Source organism: Chiloscyllium plagiosum, unplaced genomic scaffold, assembly GCF_037043375.1.
Source record: "Chiloscyllium plagiosum isolate Xiang-an unplaced genomic scaffold, Cpla_swu_hap1 HiC_scaffold_22, whole genome shotgun sequence".
NCBI classification, from domain to species: Eukaryota; Metazoa; Chordata; class Chondrichthyes; order Orectolobiformes; family Hemiscylliidae; genus Chiloscyllium; species Chiloscyllium plagiosum.
In genome coordinates, this window is record NW_028270160.1 from 32,322,652 (window position 1) to 32,349,685 (window position 27,034).

A 27,034-nucleotide genomic window follows, 5' to 3' on the forward strand; every position below is an offset into this window, starting at 1 on the left:
AAGCCCTTCTTCAGACTTATGCCCGAAACGTCGATTCTCCTGCTCCTTGGATGCTGCCTGACCTGCTGCGCTTTTCCAGCAACACATTTTTCAGCTCTGATCTCCAGCATCTGCAGTCCTCACTTTCTCCTAGGTGTTTTTGGAAAACTCTTCCTAAATAAGCAGAGTCCTCAAATATTTTTAAGGCAGATGTAATTTAACTGCTGTTAAGCTAGGAGTTGAAAAATGATCAAGAGTATGTGGATGAGCCACGATCTTATAGAATGGTGAAGCAGAATCAGGTGTTAAGTGGCCTATTCTTTATTTGTATATATGTGCGCCTTCCTTTTTGTGAGCCTCTTGGCAGAGAACCTTTGCTATCCTAATGTTTCAGTGTTCTATCTGACAGCTTTGCACAAAATAGCTTTTACAACGATCCTTTATCAGAACCAAAAACTGAAAGAGAGACGTGATAATTTCAAATGAGCCATTGTTCAATCAGGCACTGAAGTTAATGACTTTGAATTGCTTTTCTGTCTCTTGTTCCCTTAGAAGGTTGGAATTCCCACACCTTTAAAGAACACAGCGTGGTATCCATGGGCTAATCGAATTCTAAATGTCTGCCTTTATGCTGCCAAGTTAACACATTTCAGTAAACTTTGAAACTGTTCAATATAACACAGTTATCAGCTGTGACTTACATTATGAAAAAGGACTTCTAAAACTTAACTTAGAGGTTTATATTTCAAATTACAGCTTTTAAAGCAGAAATGTTCTTTAACTAGTTTTTTTTCTTAAAATTTGCAATATCAGATCTATATGGCTGCGATATCACTGTTTCTTATATTGCTCAAAGTGACCTACAAGATTTACCGCAGTAACTCGCCAGGGTAGCGGGACATTGATGTTGTGCACATAAAAAAAGGCAGAGTGGCAAAAATATTCAAGGCTTACACATGAAAGTTCTCAATCCCAGGAACAAAGTTAAAGACAATCCTGATCTGTGTGAGGAGAAGGATCAGAAAGCATTAGAAAACGACCTGCAAAGTTTGTGGTTATGTTTTGTGATTAGATTAGCCCAATCCGAAAAAAGTTCGGGATACCATATATTTTTAATATTACAAAGCATCTCTCCTATAAGTCTTCACTGTTAAAGGTCAAGAGGTGAATCAAAGTATTTGACTTGCAAAGCACACAACAATCAGCCAGAATAAAGTTGGTGAGCCAAGAGTAGGTATTGTTGGTTGACTGAACCGAGATTTGAAAATGACAAGATCACATGTAATGCTGTAAATGGACAATGCTTATTCATATGAGATCAAATGTTGTACTGATCCTCATCCAGTCAGTAGGATTGAAAAATGAAGTGCAATCTAGCATTTTTTGCCAACCAGATATAAAATAAACTGAATTCCCAATTTTATTCAATATCATTGTCAAAGATAGAACATAACTTACTATTTCAGAGTTGTAACGATCATCAAAATTTAAGAAAAACCAAAATGTTGCCTGGCCACCAAACTATGACCATAATATTAATATTCAGCATATGGATCGATCATCTAACGCTGGCCTCTTGCTGTGTTTTGATCTCTCAAGAATGCATTTTAAAATACAGTTACTGACTAACACTTAATTGATGTGTGTACTGCTTTATCTATATAAATCTCTCCCTTTAATAGGGTTGATACATTTTAAATCATTTCAACCACACTCATGATGCAAACATAATAATGTGGATGTTCTGCAATTTAACTGCTTAAACAATTTTTGGAAAGTCTAAGGCTGTAAGAGACATTAGTAAATTTCCTGTTCACTAAAGTCAGGCAAATCATTGCAGTTTGGAGATTAAAGGGATCAAACAGTAATCAGGTCATTCTAACAAATTCAAGGATTCAGTGACTAATTACTAATGCCAAGTAACTGAAAATGCATTGAGCCAATTATTAAGGGGCAGATCCAATTAACAATTGGATATTCTGCATTCACTAATTTTTCAAGATCTTTATTTTGTTAGATGTGGTCACATTTTATTAGCAATGAAAGCAATATGTTTTCCAGTGTTCTGAATAAATTTAACCAGCAGAGTAAGAGGCTCCATTCAGAGCTCGTCTGCTCCAGCTGTTCTTTCTTTCTTCTTCTTCTTTTCGTCCTTCTTGCATTTTTCTTTCAATTAATGACTTGGACTTACCCAGAAGGAAATGGAGGAGCAGGTGAGCCCCGGAGCGAGGAAGCAGTCCCTGGAATGGAGGTTAGTGCAGGAACGCTGTCCTGGGGAAAACCGATCTTAGAGCAGCTGACAGCCGGTGTAGTGCATTGTAGAGCGGATTGGAGGCTTGGAACAGAGCAGGGATGGTTGTTGGACTGGGGTCTGGCACGGGTGGTTAGACCAAGTGTGGAAGCTCCTGCACTCAGGAGCTCAATGTAGCCTTGATGTGCCATTTGTTCATATGACTGTAATGACTACTCTTTTAACCATTTTTTTCTAACTTATTCTATGAATCACTGTAAAGTACCACATCTACTGTTCTTTGTTATTCCTTTTTTTATATCTAAGATTTGTACCTAAGTACTTGGACCTAAGATGATGCCAGAAGAAGCGACATTGTAAAACTTTTCACTGAAGTCCTGCACTTGAGTACACGTGACAATTATATTCTATTATATTCTAACAGAACATTTTTGTGGAAAAACAGTGATAATGTACATAGCACCTTTAAAAAGGTATCCCAAGGTGCATTGGAAAAGGATTTACTAACATTTGATATCATGCCATTAACTGAAACATTGACAGTCAGACGAAACCTTGGATATGGCATTGTACCTATACAAAGCTTCCCACGCATGTAATTTGATGAAAATTGAAACTGAGGCAAGGAACAAATAGATCAGTCAAGTAACATCTTAAATGAGAGAATGTAGGGTAGAAGCAGCGCTACTTAGGAAGGGAATTCCAGAGCTTTAGGCCAAGGCAGCTCAAGTTATGACAGTCAACTGGGGCAGAGGAAGTGGGGGATGCACAAGTGCAGAGTTGGAGGAAGATTGCATTTACTGAGGAGATTCCAGAGATAGACAGAGTGAACCATTGAGGGAAATGTGCATGTAGATGAGCAGTTAAAAGAAAAAAGGCATTGGTGGACTAGGAACTAATGTAAGTCATAGGACATTGGTGTGAACTGGAATGATGAATGCAAGGAACTTTGAATGACTTGTATTTACAGAGTATGAAACATGGATGACCAGTCAGGAAAGCAATTACAGTGCAGAAAATAGCATCTTTCAAGATATTGTCTTTCATCAAAATGTATGTTTTTTTATAATGATAAAACACAATGGGTGACAGATATGTTGAGAATCTCTAACAGCCAAACCAAGTAGGGTAAAAAGAAACAGGCTATTGATGTCCATCTGTGCAAAAAGGAACACTGACTTGCAGGAGACATATGTCTCATTAGACACAAAAGGTATTAAAGTGTTTTCTATTGTTGAATAGTCATATAAAATACAAGTTAAAGAAAATCTTGTACTTCTCAAATCCATGAAAACGATATTTGACATGATAGCATCCTTCGCAGACATGCCTTTAAAAAGATTTGCAACTGGACTATAATGAAAACCAAGATCTTTCTATTCCTCAAACAGAGGCAAACTATGTCCTCTTATTGTAAGTGACCAATCACCAATCTTTGTCATGGTTCACCACACAATCCTCATTAAAAAGCTCTCGTTGGCAACCAGCTGGGTGTGAATGCTCTCACCTGGCTTCATTCTTATCTATTCAAGCATAGCTACAGAATTACTTGCAATGATTTCTCTTCCTGTTTCTTCACCATGTCTTCCAAAGATGGAACCTTGGACCCTGTGTTTTTCATCTACCTGCTGGTCCTCATTGGTGACATGAGAAAACATCTGTTTTGACATTTATACTGATTGCACCCAACTCCATCTTCCTTCCCACTAGCTTTCTCAACTTCTCCTTTGTTTCGAAGTTGGCAGACAACTTGCTCGAGCTCCAGAAGTGGATGAGTAGAAATTTCCTCCAGCCAGATAGTATGAAGGCTAAACCTTTGACTTGACCCTGACTGTAACCTTGGTGTTGTTTTCAACCTTGAGTCAACTTTCCAATTACATATTCATTCCACCACTATGACGGTGTAACCGTACCTCTGGAAAACTATCTAACTCTTTTCAGTAGCTCAGCTCATCAACTGAACTCTTATTCATGCCATCGTTACTTTAAGGCATGATTACTCCCATGAATTACTCTTAAATCCCCCAAATACTCACCTCATAAGAATAAAACTATCCAAAACTCTGCAGCCTGTAACTAACTCCATGTCTTATTATCATATTATCTATGAGCTAGCTGACTTGCACTTTTTCCTGGCTGAGAATACTTCAATTTTAAATTCTTACCCTTGACTTCGTGCAACCTTTCAATCCTCTGACATACTGAACTCTTTTAGTTCTTGTCTCTCCAGCATCCATGATTTTAACTGCTCCACAAGTGACCATGCTTCAAGAGGGACCATAAACAATAGGCCACACTCCCTCAACCTCTCTACTTCACCCTTCCTTTAAGGCACACATTGGAACTGAACTTTTTGATCAAGCTTTTCATCATGGTCAGGATTTTCAGCCAGAAGTACCATGTGGATGATCCCACTTGGTCTCCCCCCTACACTCGCTGCATCCCTAGCCAAGTTACACCACTGGCACCTACCTGGCAATGTGAAACATTGCTCAGCTATGTCTTGTTCACAAAAAGCAGGACAAATCCAATCTGACCAGTTACCATATAATCAGTCTACTCTTGATTATTAAAATAATGGAAGTTGACATCAACAGTGCTAAACGGTGGCACCTATTTAACAACAACCTGCTCATTGATGCTCAGATTTGGTTCTGCCAAACCCAGTGTGCACCTGACCTCTTTACAGCCCTGATCCAAACATGGGCAAAAGAGCTGAACCCCAGAGGCGAGGTGAGAGTGACTGCCTTTGATATCAAGGTCACATTTGACCAAGTGCAATATTAAGCAGCCCTAGCAAAACTGGAGTCAATGGGATTCAGGGGAAACTAGTCTACTGGTTTGAATCATACCTGGCACAATAAAGATGGTCAATCATCTCAGCTCCAGGACATCTCAGCAAGAATTTCTCTAGGTAGTGCCATAGGCTCATCCATCTTCATCAATGGCCTTCCCTCCATCATAATGTCAGAAGTGGGTATGTTCACTGATGATTGCACAATATCCAATACCATTTGGGACTCCTCAGATACTGAAGTAGACAATATCCAAATGCAGCAACAGCTGGTCAATCCCTAGGCCTGGGCTGTAGCAACAAGTAACTATTCTGCTACACAAGTGCCAGACAATAGCAATATCCAACAGGAGAGAATCTAACCATGGTCTCTTGTTGCTCATTGACATTACCATCATTGACTCTCACACTATTAGCACCCTGGGATTACCACTGAGCAGAAACTATACCAGAGCAGCCATATAAACACTGTGGTTGCAAGTTCAGAGATTAGGAATTCTAAGCTGTATAGTACTCAGTCTGTCCACCATCTACAAAGCACATGTCGGGAATATGATGGAATACTCTCCACTTGTCTGGATGAGTGTAGCTCTAACAACACTTGTAGGTAAGTTTCAACATTCCTAATTGAACTAAAAAAGCTGTCCTAAACTCTCATATGGTTTGGTGTCAAATGTTGTCTGATAATATGCCTCTGTAGTCCCTTGGAATATTTTATTATTTCAGGAGGTATATATCATCAAGTTTTGTTAAAAATGACTGAGATATTACCCTCTATTGCCATCTTACAATAAGCAGATATATTTAAGTAAGTTGATAAGATATCACACCGTTTTGAATGATCACCACATTAACGCTCCATTCAAATTACCCATTAGCAGTAAAGAAACAAATATCAATTTACTACATCCAGCCTCTGTTTTCCCAAGTATCATAGATCCTCCATTCCAAACTGGTTTCAATTTTTTAAAAATTCCATTTTGTTAACATCTGGAAAGATTATCATCTATCATTCTTCAGCAAATCAATTAAAAGATTACAAATGAGCTTCAAAGTCATCTGTTTCTGTTGTACTGGCAATAATGTAAGCATTTCATATGTCAGACATTGCAGTTACTTGCTGTATGTTAAATAGATTTTGTAGGAAGGAGAGAGAGAGAGAGAGAGAGAGAGAAATAATTAATTTCAGGTGGAATAGGGGAATCAAAAACAAAGTTACTCAATTCTAAAGTTAGCGCCAAATCATGTAGTAGCAAAATTCAGGCAAGTCAGTAAGAGTTTTTAAATTGAAAGAGACAGATTATTGACCAATGAGGGTATCAAAAGATTGAAAGAAAAGTGAGTGCAAAATTGAGCTGAGATGCAAATCTGCCAGAAACTGAGTCTTAGAGCAAGAGACGAACAGCCTACTGTTCTCATATTTGACATCTCTGGGAAAGTTGCTTGTAAAATTGAAGTCAATACAAATCAACAAGATACACACAACTTACTGAAGTCATACCTACCACAAAAACAGAGGTTTTGTTTTTGGAGTCAATCATCTCAGTTTCAAGATACCACAACAGGAGTTCCTCAGGACAGTGTCCTAGTGCCAATTTATCAATAACCTTCAGATGGTCTGCACTGATGAAGAGTGCTAATGATTACTGTTCGGTTCCAGTCATAGTTCTCACATGGTGAAGGAGTCCATGCCCACACATAGCAGCACCTGGATAATGTTCAGGCTTTGGCTGCTAAGTGACAAGTAGCATTCATACTGTATGTTTGCCAGACTATGAACAGTTCCAATAATAAAGTCTAAGTACATTGCCTGGACTTTTAACAACATTACTATCACTGATTCTCTATTATTAAGATCCTAGGGGTAACCATTGATCAGAAACTGAACTGGACCAGATAATATAAATGCTGTGGCTGAGTAACTCATTTTTTGACTACTCAGTATTTCAAAGTCAGAAACTACAAGATGGAATACTCCATACGTGCCTGGACAAATGCAGTACCAAAAGCTCTTAAGTTGCTTAACACCTTCCAAGGCAAAGCAGCTACCTTCTTCAATCCACCCTCTTCAAACTGCACCACCACTAATACACTGCAACTACAGCAGTATCTACAAAATACAAGGCAACAAATCACCTTGACTTCTTTGACAGCACCTCTCAAACCTTCAAACTCTATCACCCAAAAGGCAAAGCCAGCGGCACTTGGGAAGTCTACCACTTCCAACTCACACACCACCTGATTTGGAAATATTGCCTTCACCATGAGTGGAAAACGTCCCTAATAACGCCACTAGTCCTGAAGAGCTAGCACCCTCCAATGACAATTAAGGTAGGGTAATAAATGCTGAATTTGCTATTGATGTCTACATGATGTGAGTTAGTATAAAAATTGTAGGAAGGGTCATATAGTGTGGAGTTAGTGTTGGGTCAGAAGATCCAAGATCAAGTCCCACCTGACCTGGAGGTGCACCATTAGATGCCGGACAGATTGATTAAAAATAATTAAATATCATAGCACATAGGTTTAATATAGGGGAAATCTGCTCTCCAACAATTTGCATTGCATTGGTTCATTCTAAGTATCAGTAATTGTACACTAGCAAACTATATTACTTTTTGAAATGGTTAAATTGATAGTTAATTAAAAGCCTGAAGGCAATTTGCCAAAAGCAGCACAGTAGTTCTGCATAATTATTTACAAAAGGATAAAAGAAAGACAAATTAATTTGTTCATTCTTTGCATGGATACATTTCCTATATGAAATGGGTCACTTCGAACTTTAGATTTTGAATTTCACAGATTCAAGTCTTATTTTGCAAAATAACATCACTGGTAAACAATAAACTGACTCTCAAAAGGCCAGTGCTGTATGAATCACTGAAGGATAGCTAATAGCAGCTCATGTCTATTGACATGTTGATATCATTGAACACTACTGTAGCTGAAGCTACAGTTCAATTTTGGAGGATGGGAGATATCTCAAATATATAAGAATAATATAAATGACTCAAAGATCAAATATTATAAAGAATATTCAAACAGCAGATACAAAGAACCAAAAAAGTTAGTTATATTTCTTTGCCCAGATGATGTTTGGAAAAAGGACTCTATTCAGTCCACAAATAAATATATAAATTTTAAGAAATGAAACCTCAGTGATCACAACAGCGATGATATCAGCCTAATCAGTTTTCATATAGCCTGTAGTACCATAAATATAATGATGGCTCCTCATTTCTCACTGGTTTCACCTATCACAAAGTGGAAGAATTTCACAGAAAAGCCATGGCAATCCACATTTCTACACAATACAAGGATAAGGTGCTGGAATGTTTATATTACAGTTTTCATTTGCAATTTGTACACTGTGTTTAAACTACTCTCGCCATATATTGCATTTGCCTCAAAAAAGGAAAATTATTTTCTGTTTCACTCCAAGCTTTAAATAGGAACAGGAGTACACCATGTAGCCACTGAAGTCTGTTCCATCAATGAATGGCATCATGGCCAATCTATAACTCAATTCAGTATACCTAGCTTTGCCCAAAATCTCAATAACATAGGTTTTTAAATTAAAAGTTTGTGGAGGAGAATTCTAAACCTCTAATCACCCTTTACATATTTCTTAAATTCACTCCTGAAAGACTTTATCTTTTTCCTTTACTATTCCCCAATCCTAAGCCCTCCCTGCAATAGTACTCCCACACTAACCTACTTATTGTTATAATTATCTTGAAATCTTTGATCAAACCACTACCTTTCAACCTTCAAATCTCCATCGAATACCACCTTAGTTCATACAATTTCTCCTTCCTTCCTGTCATGTGGTGCCCAGAGAATTAACTCTGGTCCAGGTTTGATTTTAAAAAGGTTATGCTTAACAAAGGCACAACCTGTACTGAGTTGAAATGGACTGTTGCTCCAGTGTTACAAGATTTCACTCCAGAATGAACACAATGTCACGTTTATTGCAAAAGCCCTCAGATAAGTGATCATCCCTGTCACAATTCAGTGAAGTGTACACCAGCTGCACACAGATACAACTGCACTCTAGGTAACTGTACAGGGCCACTTCCAGTTAACATAGTTGCAGTCCCATTTCAGCACTCTTGCAAACATTATCTATTTAAATGTACCTTAAAGCTGCATTTTCCTAAAAATTAAGTTTGAAATCAAAAATACACAGCAAAGCAAATGTTCAAAAACATCTGTAGAAATTCTATGAATTTTACAGGTGTATTAAAATGATCATTTAAGACATTAAATAAAATACATCGGGCTAGTTACAACCGCACCACAGTTATGACAAATGCCTCATCAACATTCAACATGTTGATATCACTATAATAGAGTCCACGGCTCCATTTATTATTAAACCTGTTGTGAAACAGCAAATTAAGATGTCCTAATTCTATAATCCAGTGTAACACCGCAAAACAAAAATTATCTGCTTTAATTTTTGTGAAGTATCTGTAATCCCTCTACTGCATCTAGTTCACCAGTTTTTAGAAGCTGTGATCACAACAGTAACTTGAAGCCTTTCATTATTGGCATAGCTCATACTGTGTTCTTGGCTCCCAAAATGCATAAATAACTAAGTTAGTACATGGTAACCATCGTTAGATCAGTGCACACCCTTGATCCAATTACCTTAAACACTTCTTGTAGATGCTTGTCTCCTGTCCAACTTCATTGGAGATTGTCAGACTTTACATGGGCTCCCCAGAGACTTCATCGTCTGATCATGTCTGATTTTTCATCAAAACAAAACATGAGAACGCAAGCCAGGAGCCCACCTGCCTTTTGTTCAGCCCCAGACTTCAAGCTGGCAGAGAAGTTGCTAATTATTCCCTTCGGTGGCTCTCCACCGACATTTTATTTAATTTCACTAAATATTATTCATTCAGTCAGTGCTCTGTCCATTCAGGCAAGTCATTATGAATGGTAAATTGTAGTGCCTGCTGCGAGAAATTTAAAAGATAATACAGCAATAACATTTAAGGAATAAATAAGGATATTTGTTATAGTTTAAGATCAAATTTTGATGAGTAAGACTGCCCAATAAGAAATGTACTTACTGATTTATTTTGGGAAGAATGAGAAAATACCTTTGGTTGAGAGCTACAGATCATTTTTCATTAAGAAAATCTTAAAGGGTTTCTCTGTTGTAATGACTGAGTGACAATGCAACAGAAAACACTAAGTATGTTGGATGTTGCAATGAAGGTATTACAGCAGAGAAAGAGGCCATTTGGCCCAACAGGTCCATGCTGGTATTGATGTTTCACAGGATCCTTTCCACAAATTTTCTTCCAGTTGTGCTTATCTAGCTTCTGCCTTGAACATATTAATGATAGTCACCTCAACCACATTTCAACTATTCCCTTGGATTCCCATATTCCAAAGTGGCTCAAGATCCAACCTCTTGACATCGAGTTGCCAAATGAATATATTGCAGATGCTGTTAACTGAAAAAAAAACTCCAATGAATTTTGAACAGCAAAAGATGAAAACAGCTTTTTCCTAATTTTCTATTTTGCAAGTATGTTTAAAGTATTAATCAAATACTTCTTCAGCACCTTTAGAGTAGGGGTTGTAGCTTAGACACCACAGCACTCATTGACAATTATTATTCAGCCACTAAAGTGCAGGAGAAAATTTTCAGGAATTTAATTTCGATATTTTACTTTCTCAGGGGTGCTATGAAACAGGCCATTCCTGGAGAGATCCTTCAAGTATGTGAAATAAACTCAAAACAAAATCAGAGACAATGAATAAAATAAATTTAACTTGAAAACCATTTTACATTTTTTACCTGCAGTGAAGCATTGTGTTTATCCTTAATGAAATATCAAAAATAAACATTTGATCTGAAGTCATTTCTTGATATAAATCAAAATTCACATTGAAACAAAAAACAGAAAATATTTTTCTTCTTCCATCATCCTTCCTCCATCAATTCTCTACCTAGGAAGAAATCTTAACATCTAAAGTCTCCAAATCAACAAGGAACTTCAACAATGTGTGCTCACACTGTCAGTTCTTCATGCCATGTCACTTTTGGGAATGATGGTGATCATAAACACTGCCTCATGAAGCAATGAAAGCAAGTGAGGGATAAACACTCAGACGACATCAACAAGGAAAAACAAATTAAATGTTTTAAGGCCATGCACAGCCCATTCGACTTTTCACAGAGAAAAAAAAGAGATTTCTTTTTGACATGTATCACAAGCGTTCTCAGAAGAAGGTGAGCAATACATCCAGTGGGTAAAATACAAAAGAATCACAATAGACTCATTAATATTCTTTTACGTTGCCTCCTCAGACTACACCGCAGGAAACTGTCTTGCTGAGGTGCTTTGTTTTTTTTGCTGCTGAAAACATGTTGGAAGCAGTAGATATTGTTGCAGAATGGCTGGCTGGGTTATTCTGCTTTTGCTTTAGCCTTTTGCTATCCGTGCCGGAGCAAAAGCATCAATTCGGCACTTGTACCTCCACTTCTGTTGCAATCAAATATTTTGAAGAGGAAAGATAAACTCTGGGATAATCAATTACAGATATCTTTGTAAATTACAAGATAATGTTGAGTAGCAATGAAAACATTTTTAAAAATTGAAAGGAAGCAGTTTGAAAGATAATTTTGTGTTAAAGAAGGAATTCAGTGTAATATAGGATAGTTCACTTCAGAGTGAAGTAAGCTCCAGCAGATGGTGCCATATCAACAAAGACAGCTGACAACTGTACTTTCTAGACTTATGTTCACTAAAGTACAGCTTTAAACAGTCATGAAGGATGGATACTTTCCTTAAACACCGCTCTGGAGAGTAGCACAATGGTGGTAATGATTTCAGGAGCTAGTTGTTTTTTCCATTGATTACGAATGGATATCACATGTAATCATGTCTTTATTCAAAGTTAATCCTCACTACATGGAATAAACAAGTAGCAATGAAAAATTAGCTGTGGAATAAATTCTGTACAGGAAGAGGAGATTAAAGGAATTTGGAAAACAGCAGTTTCCAGAGAAATTGCTTTAAAGATGAGGTCAGAACCCAAGAGAACCTACAATGTTGATGCAACTCCTCCATGGGTGCTGTTGAGGGGAATTTAGTGCAGCGAGTTATCTATTTGGAATGCTGCAGAAAATGCAAGTACATTGTATGCATGACTTCCATTTGCCTTCTTTCTTTACCCTCTTCCCTTGAGCACACAGTGACTCCTGCTATGGTACAGCTCAGTATTTAACTCCAATCATTTAGTACTAGCCAAATTATAAGCAGTAGGGAATAAAGCATACAAGAGAAAAAGAGAAAAAGCATGTGTAATCCCACTGTGTTTAGGAATTGCTGTCTCAATCACTGAGTTAAGTATATGATAGCCTAGTTGTACAAAATGTATAAATACTAAAATCCGCAAAGTACAAAACGGATGTGGAACACTCAATGGACATTCCATTGCTCCACATTGATATGAACTTTGAACTTGAGGTTAAAACGAACCATGGCCAATATTTTGAGCTCCAGCATCATGATAGTTGCATGATAAATTGACAATAGAGTTGTTGACTGATCAAAGCAATTAATCTCTACCAACTAGTTTAGAACAGAACACAGCACAAGGAAAATCCCAGTGATGAAAAGGTTTAGGAACCATAGGTCAAAATTCACTTGTTTTTCCACCCAAGCAGCCATGCTTAATACAACATGTCTCAACTGCTGGAAGTGAATATTATTTTATAAAATTATTTTATCTTGATTTTGAATGTGTCCGGATGCCAAAGGAGCATCGTGTTCTGAAAGTTATTGTCTTTGGCATTACCAGGCATGTTGGCAGCAAAACCAACAATGAAAACAAAATAAACAAATAGTCTCCAGGCACAATTCACTATCAACCTGATTCAGCCTCTACAGCTTTATTGGTTCTTTTTGCACCTTTTGATTGAATGTCTTATTTGGTCAATAATAATAAGCAACAATAATTACCAAGGTCCTCTGCGACATGATTTTACCAGTCCAAAATGGCCACAGTAGAATTAATTCATATCATCATAAATCAAACAAATTTCAAAAAGGCTCATGCTGAATGTCCCAAATCCTATGGCCACTTGTGTAAAATCAGAACTAATAAATCATGGATTTTGCTCCATTAATGCTAGCTATATTCCAAATAATTGCAAGCACCATTGATATGAAATTCTACTGTTAAATCCTCCTGGCCAATTTTAGACTTCTGTATGCTGTTGAGTTATGGTTGGCTTGACCATTGCCCGTTGATAATTTCCTCGCACCTCATCTCAATAGTTTGGAAATCTCTGACCTAGTTAATGCTTGTTCACAAAACCACGATGATCAAGCTGATTTTACATAGCAAAGATGTTTAAATGTCTGCTACTTCAGACTGCAAAGCCACATCCTGGTGACTCAAGGAACTAGAAGCAATTTTATTTTTTTTTAAATGTAGCTTAAAGCCCTTTGCAGTAGAAATTGACTTATTTTCTTTGACTTCTAAAATTCACATTACTCAAACTAGCAACATGACTGCTGTTACAATATTTATCTTTACTATTCAAAGCCACCCGGTCAAACAATGACACAAAGTTAAAATCATCCAATTGCTACAATTTCATCATTATACAATACTGATCCTATTATCATAGCCAAAGGCAGAATAAAAATAGAAAAACATTGTGTTGTATTTATTTACTATAAAATGTTAGTGGCAAGCTTCTATTACAGCAAATTTAAATATAGAGAAACTTGATATGCAGTCAACACCCAGGCATTCTTAAATGGAGACTGTATGACATAAGAATTGCACAAGTTTTGAACGTGGCTCAGTTAAGATTTATTCCCGGGAGACATGTGGTAGTCTTTAATTAGCATACCAAGTGAATCATCATGCCCATGTCATACACATCAGACCCATCCTCTTTCAGTCCAGTGCACCACTTTAAAGGAACACAGCATGTTATTAAGACTTTACTGTTAACCCTGTGGCTATGCTTTCACAAAAGTACTGCAGCATTTGTGGCTTAACGTACTAATATGATTCGTTATTTTTTTTTGTTGGAAAACTTTTTAAGTTAAAAAGCCCTAAATGGAGAAAATGTGCCCATGATTTGCCATGTGGTGAATTTCCAATCTCAGCTATACCACTGGGGAGTAGCATGGTGGGTGCTATCTACTTTAGCACAGACTGAAAGGACTAATGAGAACACTCATGCTAAACAACCATCATCAATATTCCAGCAGATAAAAATGGAATGTTAGCAAATGTCCAGCACAGTTTCCCTTCCTGCACTATGACCCTGGTGCAGTGAATAAATCAGCAAACCAAATCAAAAATAAACTTTAGAATGTGTTGGAGTAGATTAAATTATGATTGTGTTCTACTTATACCGTAAAATATAGTAAAACTTTTATTCTGATCATTTTAGAAACTTAATTGGTCAAACATTCAAAATCGTGATGAAAGACAGGACAATTGTTTTAACACTTAAAAGGGGACACATTTTCTTTGTTGAAGATTAATTTTTAGGCTTTCTTCATCCGCCAAAATATTGCAGCAACAAGGTACAGCTGTAAAATTCTTGGAACCTATGAACATGGGTGTCCAATTATGAGAATATGTGCTGGCACTCTTCCTCCCACCATAAATTTGACCCCAGCCCAAAGGTTTGACATTGTCTTAAAGCTACAGCATTCTGGCAGCTGCAAGTTCCACTCCCCTAAGAGCAGGCAATGCCCAATATTGACTTTATAAGCAGCCGATTTTCTCACACTGGTTCAAAATTAGTTCACTGACTTTCACTTTTATCAACACTGCTTGGTCTTTATATTTGGAGTTTCCATGCAGTGATAGTTAAGCTGTTTTTGTATTTTGGTTGCATCACATCAACTTACATTTTCTTGTGGCAGCATCTAACAAAGATATGTCCCCAAATAATACCCAGTGCTGTACAAGAAGTGGAATCTACAATAGTGTCCAAAATAGACATTAAATCTATTGAAGACTTGGTGGCTTAAAGGCACCATCCAGGACTGTGTGCCATAAACAATGCTGAGGTAGCAGTGGAACTGGTACAATTGGCAATCTCTTTTGGATGAAGAAAATTAAACCAGGATTCTGGCTCCTGATCAGGGTACTTCCCTGCTGGAAGCTCACATCAAAGATTCAATGCAAAACATCACACACTATACAGAGCAGAAACAGGCCATTTGGCCCAAGCAGTATTTTCACACCTTTTGAGTGTCTTGTATCCCTCCTCATCTAACTATCAGCACAACCCTCAACCTCCCTTTAGTAAATGCTTACCAAACTGTTCCTTAAATGCATTTGTATCATTGATATCAGCTGTGCCCACTATCATTAGTATCTATGCAGAGAGTTCTGTTCTGAATTCATTATTTGATTTCTTGTTGACTATCTTGAACACATATATGAATACATAGGAAGAGGAGTGGGCCATTCAGCCTCTCAAGCTGCTCCACCATTCAAAAAAGGATTATGGCTGATCCATGGCCCAACTCTAAAAGCAGGAGTAGACCACTTGAGCTCTTGAGCCTGCTCCGCCATTCAAAAAAGATCATGGATTGAACAGCCGGCCTGCTACACCTCCGTAAATGTTTAACAACCTTGCCAAACAAAGATCTGTCTAATTTAGCCTCGAATACATTCAATCATCTAGCATCTGCAATACTGTGTTTTTGAGAATTCTAAAGAGAAATGAGTTCATCCTTTCCTGATCAGTAAATTAATTGATACAAGAGATACACCAGAAGGCAACTGGCAGCCATAAAACTGCCAAGAACTGAGAAGAGCAAACTACAAGTTAAAATATGGTGTAGAAGTTAAAAAGAAAAATTTGACTACTTGCATAAAACAACAGCAGATTTTACTCTTGTCTACGCAAAGACGGAAACAGAATAAAAATATTTGGAGAGTGTAAAATGTATACTAAGTTTAAGGGAAAAAAAAACATTTTGGGAGATAATTAATCAATTCAGAGACAATTACCTTCCTTAAATGCTAATTACTATTGAAGTCTATCAGACTCCATTTTCAAGAGTGCTTTTGATGTGAACATTATTCACCTTACTGTGCACATTTTCCAAAACAGGAAGAAAATGGCAGAGTCAGCTCCAGCAAGACCACTGGTCTTGTCCCAGATCTTTTCATCTTTATTTGGACTTGCGTATTACTACTTTAACTGTGCAACATACAGTGCTTAAATATAGTAAAAATACATATGTATTATTTCCTGCATTATGAATGAAATAATAACTCAATGTTGAATTTTGCTATCACTGATTTCCAACATTCTTTTGAAAAACTGAATGCAATCACCAAACAAAACAAAATTGCAGACACAATTCTCTGACTGCCCATCACTCTCTGCCGCCATATGTGTTTGATGAGTTGTATTAGTTTCAAACAATATTATCAGATGGAGTACTATGCAGACAAAAAAAAAGATTTTCAAATGTAATGTAGTGACATAATTGGCATGACCAGCTGGATTTCCAACTCTTGAAAGTCCCAGTGTATCATTAACAGTCACTGATGGAGTGCTCAATCCAAACATCTCAGACATCCAACTGGAAGGTATTGCAGCTAGTTCTGAGTGATGAAAATTGTATAGATTGGAGTTAGATAGGTAGCATTGGAGGAAGATTTCATAAAATTTGAGAATTCTATAATACACAGGAAGGCAATTCCACAATCGCATCTGTGCCAGCTCCCAAAAGAGCTACTCGGCTAGTCCATAGAATCAGAATCAAGAAAGAAAACTGACTGATGCGGACTAGCGTCTGTTCAGGGAAATATTATACATAAAACTGTTAAAGTATACAGCCTTCATTAAAAATGTAACAAAACTATTTTGCTTGATTGCACAGTGACATAAATCATTCTAAGATTCCTAAATGCCTCAAGTGTTTAGGCCTTAATTACATCATTGCCACAGCTGGTCTCACCTCCCAAAAAATATTTGTTTTGACAGAGATTAGTCCCTTAGTTGCAAAGTATTTCTTAATTTTCTGTGATTACTTACAAAATTAATACAGTTTGTCTGAATTACACTGGTAATGTAATGGAAGATGTTAATTCATGAAGCAAAGATTTCAAACACTATTGATGGTCATGTTTATTCCCGTAAGGTGCAGTGGTAGTGTCTCTACCTCTGAGCCAGAAGATTAAGGACATGTTGCCATGAATGTCTAAGCAGGTTGGTTAAATGTATATATTCTCTTTTCAAGAAACTTTTGCAGTCCTTTATCTCCTTCTTGCATCTTTTTTACTAAAAAGTTCAAATGGGAACAGTAAGAATAGAGAGCCACTGAGCCTCAGCACATGATGTGCCAGATTTTCAATTTAGCTTACCTCAATGGGGCTAGGCTCCCATTTATTTCCGAATAAGAATATAAACTTATTCATTTGTTAAGTTAAGGACACTGTATCAAAATATTCTGAGCAAAGATTGATGAGTTAAAAATGAACAAAATAACAATGAGCAGCCAAAGACAGGTAGAAAGCTTATACATGAGGAGGAAGAGGCATGGAGTGCTTTAGTGAGGATGTTTCATTTACTCACACAAAGTTAGCTAAAGGCTGTGGCATCATCACAGGTACGGGAATGAGAAACAAAGCAAGAGGCACAAAAACCCAGAAAGAGATGAAAGAGCACTCGGAGGAGAACAGCGAGTTGAAGGCATTTGCAGAAAAGATGGTGAAAGGCAAGATTAGTGTTTCTAACTCTCTTGGACTGTATGCCTGGACGTATCATTATATGACTTGCTTCTTCCAGCTGCCTGCTCCTAATGTCTACCATTGTAGATCTGGCACAACACTCTTTGCAGCTGGTGATCAACAATGCCAGCTACAATTGACAAAATTCTTTGCATCCCAAAAACCACTCCATTCATTATATTGCTTTTATATCACTTACAGTACACATGCTCCAACCACGAATGAATCTAGAACACGTCAAGGTCCTGCTTTGAGTCTGCATAGAGCAAAAGAGGGAAAAAAACACCTCTATGAGTCCAAAGATGCGCTGGTTACATGGATTTGGCCATATTAAACTGCCTGTCATGTCTAGGACATTAGGTCAGGTGGATTAGCCTTGGTTAATGCAGGGTTGTGGGATAGGGTAGTGGGTTGGGTCTGGGGGTTATCCTATTCAGAGGGTCAGTATGGACTTGATAGACCACGTGGTCTCCTTCCACACTAGTGATTCTATGATTTTTCTCTCAGACACTTGGAGGAGTATGCAGGCCATTAATTTCAGGACATTCCAGAACAATCCAGGAGAATTGGTAATCATAAGCAATCCTAAACCATCAAAATATATTTAAAACATGATATTATTGAATATAATGCTTTATGAAATGCTGAGCCAGCGGTTGTTTAGGGTAAGCACAACAAGGTTGGAGAAATTGGGATTTAAGAAGAAAGGGTGACCAGCATGAAAACAATAAAGCCATCAAGACCAGTGATGACAGAATACAAGTAAATGTTTCATCGATGGAGGAGCTGAGTAAGATAATGATTTCGAGTGATTAAAGTTTGCCAGATGTTCTCTGTGACAAATAGATTGAAGACTAGAACCTACAATACTGTCACAATCTGCTGCTGATCATCTGTATTTAACATCAGGGGAGAAAGCAATTTTTTAAAAATGCATACATGCACAATTTTTAAAATATTGATCTTGATGAAGAACAACCAACCAGACTAACTACAATAACTACTTGCCACAATTCCACATGTCTATTCAACATTTTAAAAAATAATAATTTTGTACTAGTGTAGGCCTATAAAACTGGGAGCAAGTTTGTACTTAATGTTCCCTCATTTAGTTAGTTTCTTCAACTACAGGCCAGGAGACTTTCTACTTGTTGCTTGATTGATGGAAACATTGGGTGCTCAAAACTAAAAATGTCAGCACTGAATATCCTCGAAGTTGAAGAACACAAAATTCACTTAAGAAAAGTAGACACTTTCTGCTAATGCCTCAACCTCCTCCTGTTAATATTTGACTGGAAAACAGGCAGAAAAAACTGCACAGCGTGTATTGTCGAATCAGATACCTAACTAGAAAATAAAAGTCTTTGACAGAGTGAGAGATAATCTTTTTTCCATAACAGAAACTTCACCTGATTTTACTGGGTTCCAACTTTTATACACAGGCTAACACAGACCGTTTAATGTTACAGGCTCAGTAGGCTGAAATACATTTTGTTTCTCAGTTGTCATAGCAACAATTTATTCTCCCTGGGATACAGTTTCCAAAGTGTGTTGTTCAGCATAACTTATAGAAATTACCTAACTTAATTTCATATCTGTTTCACAATTACATTTTTGGAAGGAAAATTGTTAAAGTGTCACAGTAACTTCCACAAATGAACCAAATAATCAGCTGACTCACATGAGTAATTGTTTCACTATCTTTCAAAGTTGAACTTTTAACAAGAAAAAAGATAATTGCTTTATTCCTATTATTACTTTCATGTTTAAAAATGGTTAATCCAGAATGCATTTTAAAACTAGCAGAGAGGTTTTCTTATAAAATATCATTAATATGGCTCATCATCTATCATGTGTTTTCATTCATCAAAAAAAAATCCACTTTTCATGTGCATTCTGTTTATGCATCCACACACCTTATGGACTACATGTGCACAATAAGGTAATGAGCTTCGTGAAGAGTAATGCAAAAAAAAAGAAAATTGAATGGGAAAGTGAATGTCAACACAACAGCAAGCACACAGTTCTGAGCAGACAGACATCAATGAAGAAGCATTATAAGTGTCTTTAAAAAAAATAAACTTTTGAATTTAAAAAGTGTGAACTTAACAATATCCAAGATATTTAAAATAGCAGTCAAATCCACTTTAAAGTTTTTTTTTGAAAAATGAAAGGTTTTGAAGCCTAGGCAAGAATATTTGAATGTGCAGACAAACTTCAATATTGAACAAAGTAATAGTTAAAATTATGGTAAGAGACCAATATTTCGATAAACACTAAAAATAGACGCAACCATTCTACAGAATGAGAAACTGGCTGTAATTATACTTTTTTTTGAGAATTTCAAGAAGTTCAAAAGAAGCAAATGCGGTGGTGGAGAGAATCTAGCCTGGATTCTTACAGCAGTTTGTCGACCACTTCTGAGTTCTGTTCTTCAGTCTGATCACCGTCGCTTTTATTTCAACTACTTCTGCCACAGCTTTGTGAACCAATCTGAGGCTGGCATTCACTTTTTACAAATCCTTGAATATCATAGCTAGGTGAAATAGCAAGTGGGGAAAAAATGCATCCTGAAGGGGGGACAAAGGATAACATTTGTCATTATAACAGCACACCTTGATGAACATGATGTAGATTGAAATCATAAGGAGGGGGTGGCCAGGAAAATGACCCTCTCTTTATTACTTCCACATGGATTGCGCCTATTCTCCCTCATCCCTGCTTATAAACTGACACCCAGTAGATCGGCTGGTCGTATTAAACGGGCCAAATAGGTTGTGTGTGTTCCTCTCAGGGTCTGGTTGTATTATACGGCGGGGCTGACAGTTGGGGGGGGGTAAAAAGCTGCACAAAGCGGCGGGGGAGACCAGACATCACCACAACCGGCTCACAGTCTCCAGACAGCGGCTCAGTCCCAGCCTCTTCCCCCTGAGTGCTGGATCCCAGCTTTACCTCAGCCTGAGCTCTCCAGGAAACAACTTCAAAACTCAATCCAAGTCGGTAGATTCACTCACCGAACCGTTTCTCGCTTTAACACATTCCCTCCTCTCTTGGTTAAGGTCCTTCACCTCCGGGCTCTTCAACTCATCGCCACAGCAAACCTTCCTGCTCAATACAGAGTTCACTCGCTGCTTCTCTTCGTATTCCTCCGTGTTTTCTCTCTCTCTCTCTCTCTGTCGCTTGATTTTCCCCCTCCTTTTTTTTAATGTCCCAACTTGCGGTGAAAGGTTCTCTCCTCTGCTCCTGGCTGAGAAAGTGAACACGAGTATCCGGCCACTGTGCAGTCAGTCAGTCAGTCAGCAGCGAGCTCCAGTCACAGACTCAGCAGCAAACCCACAGGCGACAGAGCAGCAGCAACCAGTCCAATCACAAACCCTCCTCCCAGCCGAGCAAGAACACAGAGCCTGATCCCCCCGACACTGCTACCGTCAGCTCATACACCTCCAGACATAACTACAGCCAGCTAGTTATCTGTCCTCCAGACAAAACTACAGCCAACTCTCAGATCTTCAGACATCACTACAGTCAGCGCCCAGTCCCCAGACAACATTACAGCTGGCTCACAGTTGCCCAGACATCATTACAGGCAGATCACAATCTTTCAGACGTCACTACAGTGGAGGCAGAGTCCTCCAGACATCAGTACAGCCAGCTCAAAGGACTCCAGTATAACTGTACAACAGGCATCTGATTCACATTGCTGTAGATACCACTGGGTCACAGATACTGTAAAAAGATGTTGTTAAACTTGAAAGGGTTCAGGAAATAATTACAAGGATGTTGCCAGGGTTTGAGCTATAGTCTGGGGCTATTCAGATGCTGAGGAGTGACCTTATAAAGATTTGTAAAATTATGAGGGACATAGGTAGGATGAATAGCCAAGGTCATTTTCCCAAAGTAAGAGAGTCCAAAAGGTGAGGGCATAGGTTAGGTGTGAGGGAACATGTTCAAAAGGGACCTGAAGGGCAACTTTTTCATGCAGAGTGTGTATGTGTATGGAACGGTTTGCCAGAAGAGGTGATGGAGGCAGGTACAATAACAACATTTTAAAGACATGTGTTGGGTACATGAATACGAAAGGTTTAGAGGGATATGGGCCAAATGGCAAATGGGAATAGATCAGATTCGGTTATCTGGTAAGAACAAAGAACAATACAGCACAGTACATGCCCATTAGCCCTCAATGTTGAACCGACCTGTGAAACTGATCTGAAGCCCATTTAACCTACACTATTGCATTATCATCCATTTGTTTATCCAATGACCATTCAAATGCCCTTAATGTTGATGAGTCCACTACCATTGCAGGCAGGGCATTCCCTGCCCTTACTACTCTTGGGCATCTGTCTTATATCTATCACCCCTCAGTTTAAAGCTATGTTCCCTTGTGCTAGCCATCAACATCCTAAGAAAAAGGCTCTCACTGTCTACCCTATCTAATCCTCTGATCATCTTGTGTATTTCTATTAAGTCACCTCCTAACCTTCTTTTCTGTAACGAAAACAGCCTCAAGTCCCTCAGCCTTTCCTCACAAGACCTTTCCACCATACCAGGCAACATCCTGGTAAATGTCCTCTGCACCCTTTCCCATACTTCCACGTCTTTCCTATAATGCAGCCACACCAGAGTTTTGTACAGCTGCAACATGACCACACGGCTCTGAAACTCAATCCAATAAAAGGTAACACACTGTATGCCTTCTTAACAACTCTATCATCTTGGGTGGCAACTTTCAGGGATCTATGTACATAGAAACCGAGATCTCTCTGCTCATCCACACTACCAAGATCTTACCATTAGCCCAGTATTCTGTATTGCTGTTACTTCTTCCAAAGTGAATCACCTCACACTTTTCTGCATTAAACTCCACTTGCCACCTCTCAGTCCAGCTCTGCAGCTTATCTATATCCCTCTGTAACCTGCAACACCTTTCAGCACTGTCTACAACTCCACCAACCTTAGTGTCATCCACAAATTTACTAACCCATCCTTCTATGCCTTCATCCAGGTCATTTATAAAAATGACAAACAGCAGTGGCCCCAAAACAGATCTTGGCAGTATACCACTAGTAATTGAACTCCAGGATGAACATTTCCCAAACACCACAACCCTCTATCTTCTTTCAGTTAACCAATTTCTGATTCAAACTGCTAAATCACTCTCAATCCCATGCCTCTGGACTTTCTGCGATAGCCTACTGTGGGGAACCTTATCAAACGCTTTACTGAAATTCATATACACCCACATCAACTGCTTTACCCTCATCCACCAGTTTGGTCACCTTCTCAAAGAACTCAATACAGTTTGTGAGGCACAACCTACTGTCTGTTTCAAAGGGTCTGTTTCCATACTGTATAATGCTATGTCTCGGTATTGCAGACACCCATGTATGCTTAGCTCAGAGTCCATTAGACACCACCATTTCATCGTTCTCTAGACACAGTGCAATTGACTCACAGCACTGCATACACTACTCCACAACAGACAACTGGTTTTCTACTGTTTGTCCCTGGTGCATGCCTGTAAACCTGGTTCATGGTTTTCAGCATCAATCTCAGTTTTCCCACTCCATAAATAGATGAAGAAGTCACCATTCGGCAGGAACTGTCAGTCCTTTTCCTTTAATTATTCATTCATTGGATATGGGTGCCTCTGGTTGGGCACCCATATTTATTTCCAATCCGTAGTTGTCCTTAAGAAGATGGTGATGAACTGCTGCAGTCTATCTGCTGTAGGAAGATCCATAATGCCCCAGCGACACTTAATGAACAGTGACATATCCACAAGGCAGGATGGTACATGGCTTTAAGAAGAACTTGCATGTATCCACTGCCATTGTTCTCCTAGTTGGTGTGGTCATGAGTTTGAAAGCTGTTGTCTAAGGAACCTTGCTGAAGGTCTGCAGTACATATTGTAGGAGCTTCATACTGTTGCTATTGAGTGTTGGTGGTGCAGGAAATGGATGTTTTGAGGGTGTAGGCCAATTAGGTGGGCTGCTTTGTCCTGGACGGTGTCAAGCTTCTTGAGTGTTGTTGACCTGTACTCATCCAGACAAGTGGGGAATGTTCTATCACACTTCTGACTTGTCCCTTGCTGATGGTGGACAGGCTTCGAGGAGTCAGAGGTGAATTACTTACTGCAAGATTCCTAACCTTTGACCTGCTCTTGTAACCATAGTATTTGAATGGCTGAAACAAACTTCACCATTCTTGATGAATGGCTTATGCCCGAAACATTGACTTTCCTGCTCCTTCGATACTTTTTGACTCTAACTCTCCAGCATCTGCAGACCTCACATTTTGCTATTTGTGTGGCTGGTCCTGTTCATTTTCTGGTCAATAGTGACCTCAGGGTGTCAATAGCCAGGGATCCAAGTGATGGGAATGTCATGATTGTCAAGGGAGATAATTAGGTTCTCTCTTGTTGAAGATGGCCATTGCCTGGCATTTGTATAGTATGAATGCAACTTGCTATTTGTTAGCTCAAAACCTGGACATTAATGAGGTTTTGCTACAAAAGCCAAAGTATCATACAATTGCTGAACTACTTGAGCCTATTTTTCAAATTATCCCTGATAATTTGCATTGATTTCAGATGTTAAGTGTCTGTTGCATTATTGGCCCCAACCAGGTTTTAATTAAGACAGTAGAAAGTTATGTCAAAAAGTCAGAGAGACAATCAATGGTGTTAAGCGCCGCTCTTGATCTCCAGCCATGTTCAGACCTGAAAGTTTGGAGCACTGAAAACATGACTAGTTGAGGGGAGGTTGGGTAAAAATGTCTGAGGGCTGCATACTCCATGCTTATCTGGAATGGTTATTCTTGAAACTGAAAAATGTAAACATCATTACCTTTGTGAGACTGTAATCTCCTGTTAGTTGCAACTGGTTAAAGTGCGTGTGCTAATTTTTGCTTCAGGAATTCAAACAAATCCCTTTGCCCAATTGTCTCCACCTCAATTTGTAGATTCATAACTTGGAAAATGTATCTAATTTCCAGTAATCTCCAGCTCAACTAATCTGATGCTATTCCACACCCTATGTAAATAAACATCTCTAAACATTATTCCTCACTCCTACCAATAATAACTACATTTTAGTAAAACTCTCCAAAAGCTTTCCTTAGTGTTAGTTATCTATGCTCCAGGGAAAAAACACAAGGGTTAGCATTTTTTGCCAGTTCATTCAAATACTATGCCTGAGGTGGTCACGTGATTTGATTTTGAGCTAAAAGATCGGTTTAGCTTGCATTTAGCACAAGAAGTCATCTTGGTGAGCGTAATAGTCCCTGAGTATAAGGATGACACCAACTCATGGCAAGAACTTGCACAAGGAGTCTTTTAATCTCTGGGGTTGTTGTATCACAGCTAGCTTGTGGTTCTGACTGAGTTGCTCTGCTGACTTGACTCTCCTGTTTTCCTGTCTCCTCTAAAAAAATTGGAATAATTGATAAATAACTCTCTGGCAGTATTATGATAGAATTTCTGTAGTAGCCAAGTCTTAAGTTGTGGCTTGAACTAAAAGGTTCTGGTCCAAGGGTAAGGACCCTACCCACTGCATCACAGGATTTGCTTGTCAGCTTGGTAAAGGAAGATAATTAAAGCTGATTATCACTTAAATTATCTTTAGCACTCATTAACAAGACTGCCTTGAATCTTTGTAAATAATGTTTGATTTTAATAAAGCCACATTAAATCACACATTACCAATTAAACAATTAACAAGCACAACTCACCAGGGTTAGTGCAATACTAGCAAAGGGAAGGCAAAGGAAAGAGGGAGGGCATAATGTTTGACTTGTTTTCTTCTATTTAGAAATTCTATTACATACCTTTGCACATTTTTTAAACAACCACCAAAATGAAGAGAACAAGACTGGTGAAGACAAATGTATGTCCCTTACAGTTAGAACCAGATGAATTCATAATGGACAACAAAGAGGTGGCAGACCAGTTGAATAAATACTTTGGATCTGTCTTCACTATGGAAGACACAAATAACCTTCTGGAAATACTAGGGGACAGAGGGTCAATCAGGAAGGAGGAAATCCTTATTACTCAGGAAATGGTATTGGGGAAATTGGTGGAATGAAAACCCGCTAAGTCCCCAGGACCAGATGCTCTGCATTCCAGACCACTTAAGGAAGTGGGCCCAGAAATAATGGATGCATTGCTGATCATTTCCCAGCTTTCTGTAGAGTCTAGAAGACATCTAATAGCCTGGAGAATAGCTAAAGTAACTCCTCTGTTTAAAAAAGGAGGGAGACAGAAAATAGGAAATTATAGGCCGGTTAGCCTGACATCGGTGGTAGAGAAAATACTGGACGAAAGCAAGGACTGCAGATGCTGGAGATTAGAGTCAAGAGTGTGATGCTGGAAAAACACAGCAGGTTAGGCAGCGTCCCAGGAGCAGGAAAATCGACGTTTTGGGCAAAAGCACTTCATCAGGCTTTAGCCTGAAACATCGATTCTCCTACTCCTGGCACGCTGCCTGACCTGCTGTGCTTTTCCAGCACCACGCTCGCGAGAGAAAATGCTGAAATCAATCATTAAGGATGTAATAACTGAGCATTTGGAAAGTGATGACAGAATCAGTCCTAGTCAGCATGGATTCATGAAAGGGAAATCATGCTTGACAAATCTTCTAGAATTTTGTGAGGATGTGACCAGTAGAGTGGACAATGGTGAATCAGTATATATCATGTATCTGGACTTTCAAAAGGCTTTTGACAAATTCCACACAAGAAATTAGTAAGGAAAATTAAAGCTTTGGTGTTGGAGGTAATGTGTTGACATGGATAGAGAATTGGTTGTCAGTCAGGAAGCAGAGAATTGGAATAAACAGGTCCTTTTCAGAGTGGCAGGCAGTGATGAGTGGGGTGCCGCAGGGTTCAGTGCTGGGACCTCAGCTGTTCACAATATACACTAATGATTTGGGCGAAGGAATTGAATGCCATATCTCCACATTTGCAGATGACACTAAGCTGGGTGGTAGTGTGTGCTGTGAGAAGGACACTAAGAGGCTGCAGGGTGACTTGGACAGACTGGCTGAGTGGTCAAATATTTGGCAAATGCAACATAATGTGAATAAATGTAAGGTTATCTACTTTGGTCACAAAAACAGGAAGGCAGATTTTTTTTTTTCTTTCCCACACTACCACCTAAATGCGGTAGTACTTATTTTTGCCCCAGCACCCATGGTGTGTGTGTGTGTATACGTGTGAGACACAGTGAAAGACACAAAGTGCACAAATCTTTA

The 27,034-nt window shown here is 38.6% G+C and overlaps 1 protein-coding gene across 1 annotated transcript in view; it reads right to left on the reverse strand.

The window, feature by feature from the left end:
- LOC122561159 (carbohydrate sulfotransferase 15-like) overlaps nt 1-21,217 on the reverse strand; it is an 82,669-nt gene extending 61,452 nt beyond the window's left edge. Inside the window, exon 1 of the mRNA XM_043712655.2 lies at nt 20,792-21,217. The gene's annotated coding sequence lies outside the window, so the exon portion shown is untranslated. The remainder of the gene's footprint in view (nt 1-20,791) is intronic.
- Between the last annotated feature and the right edge of the window lie 5,817 nt (nt 21,218-27,034).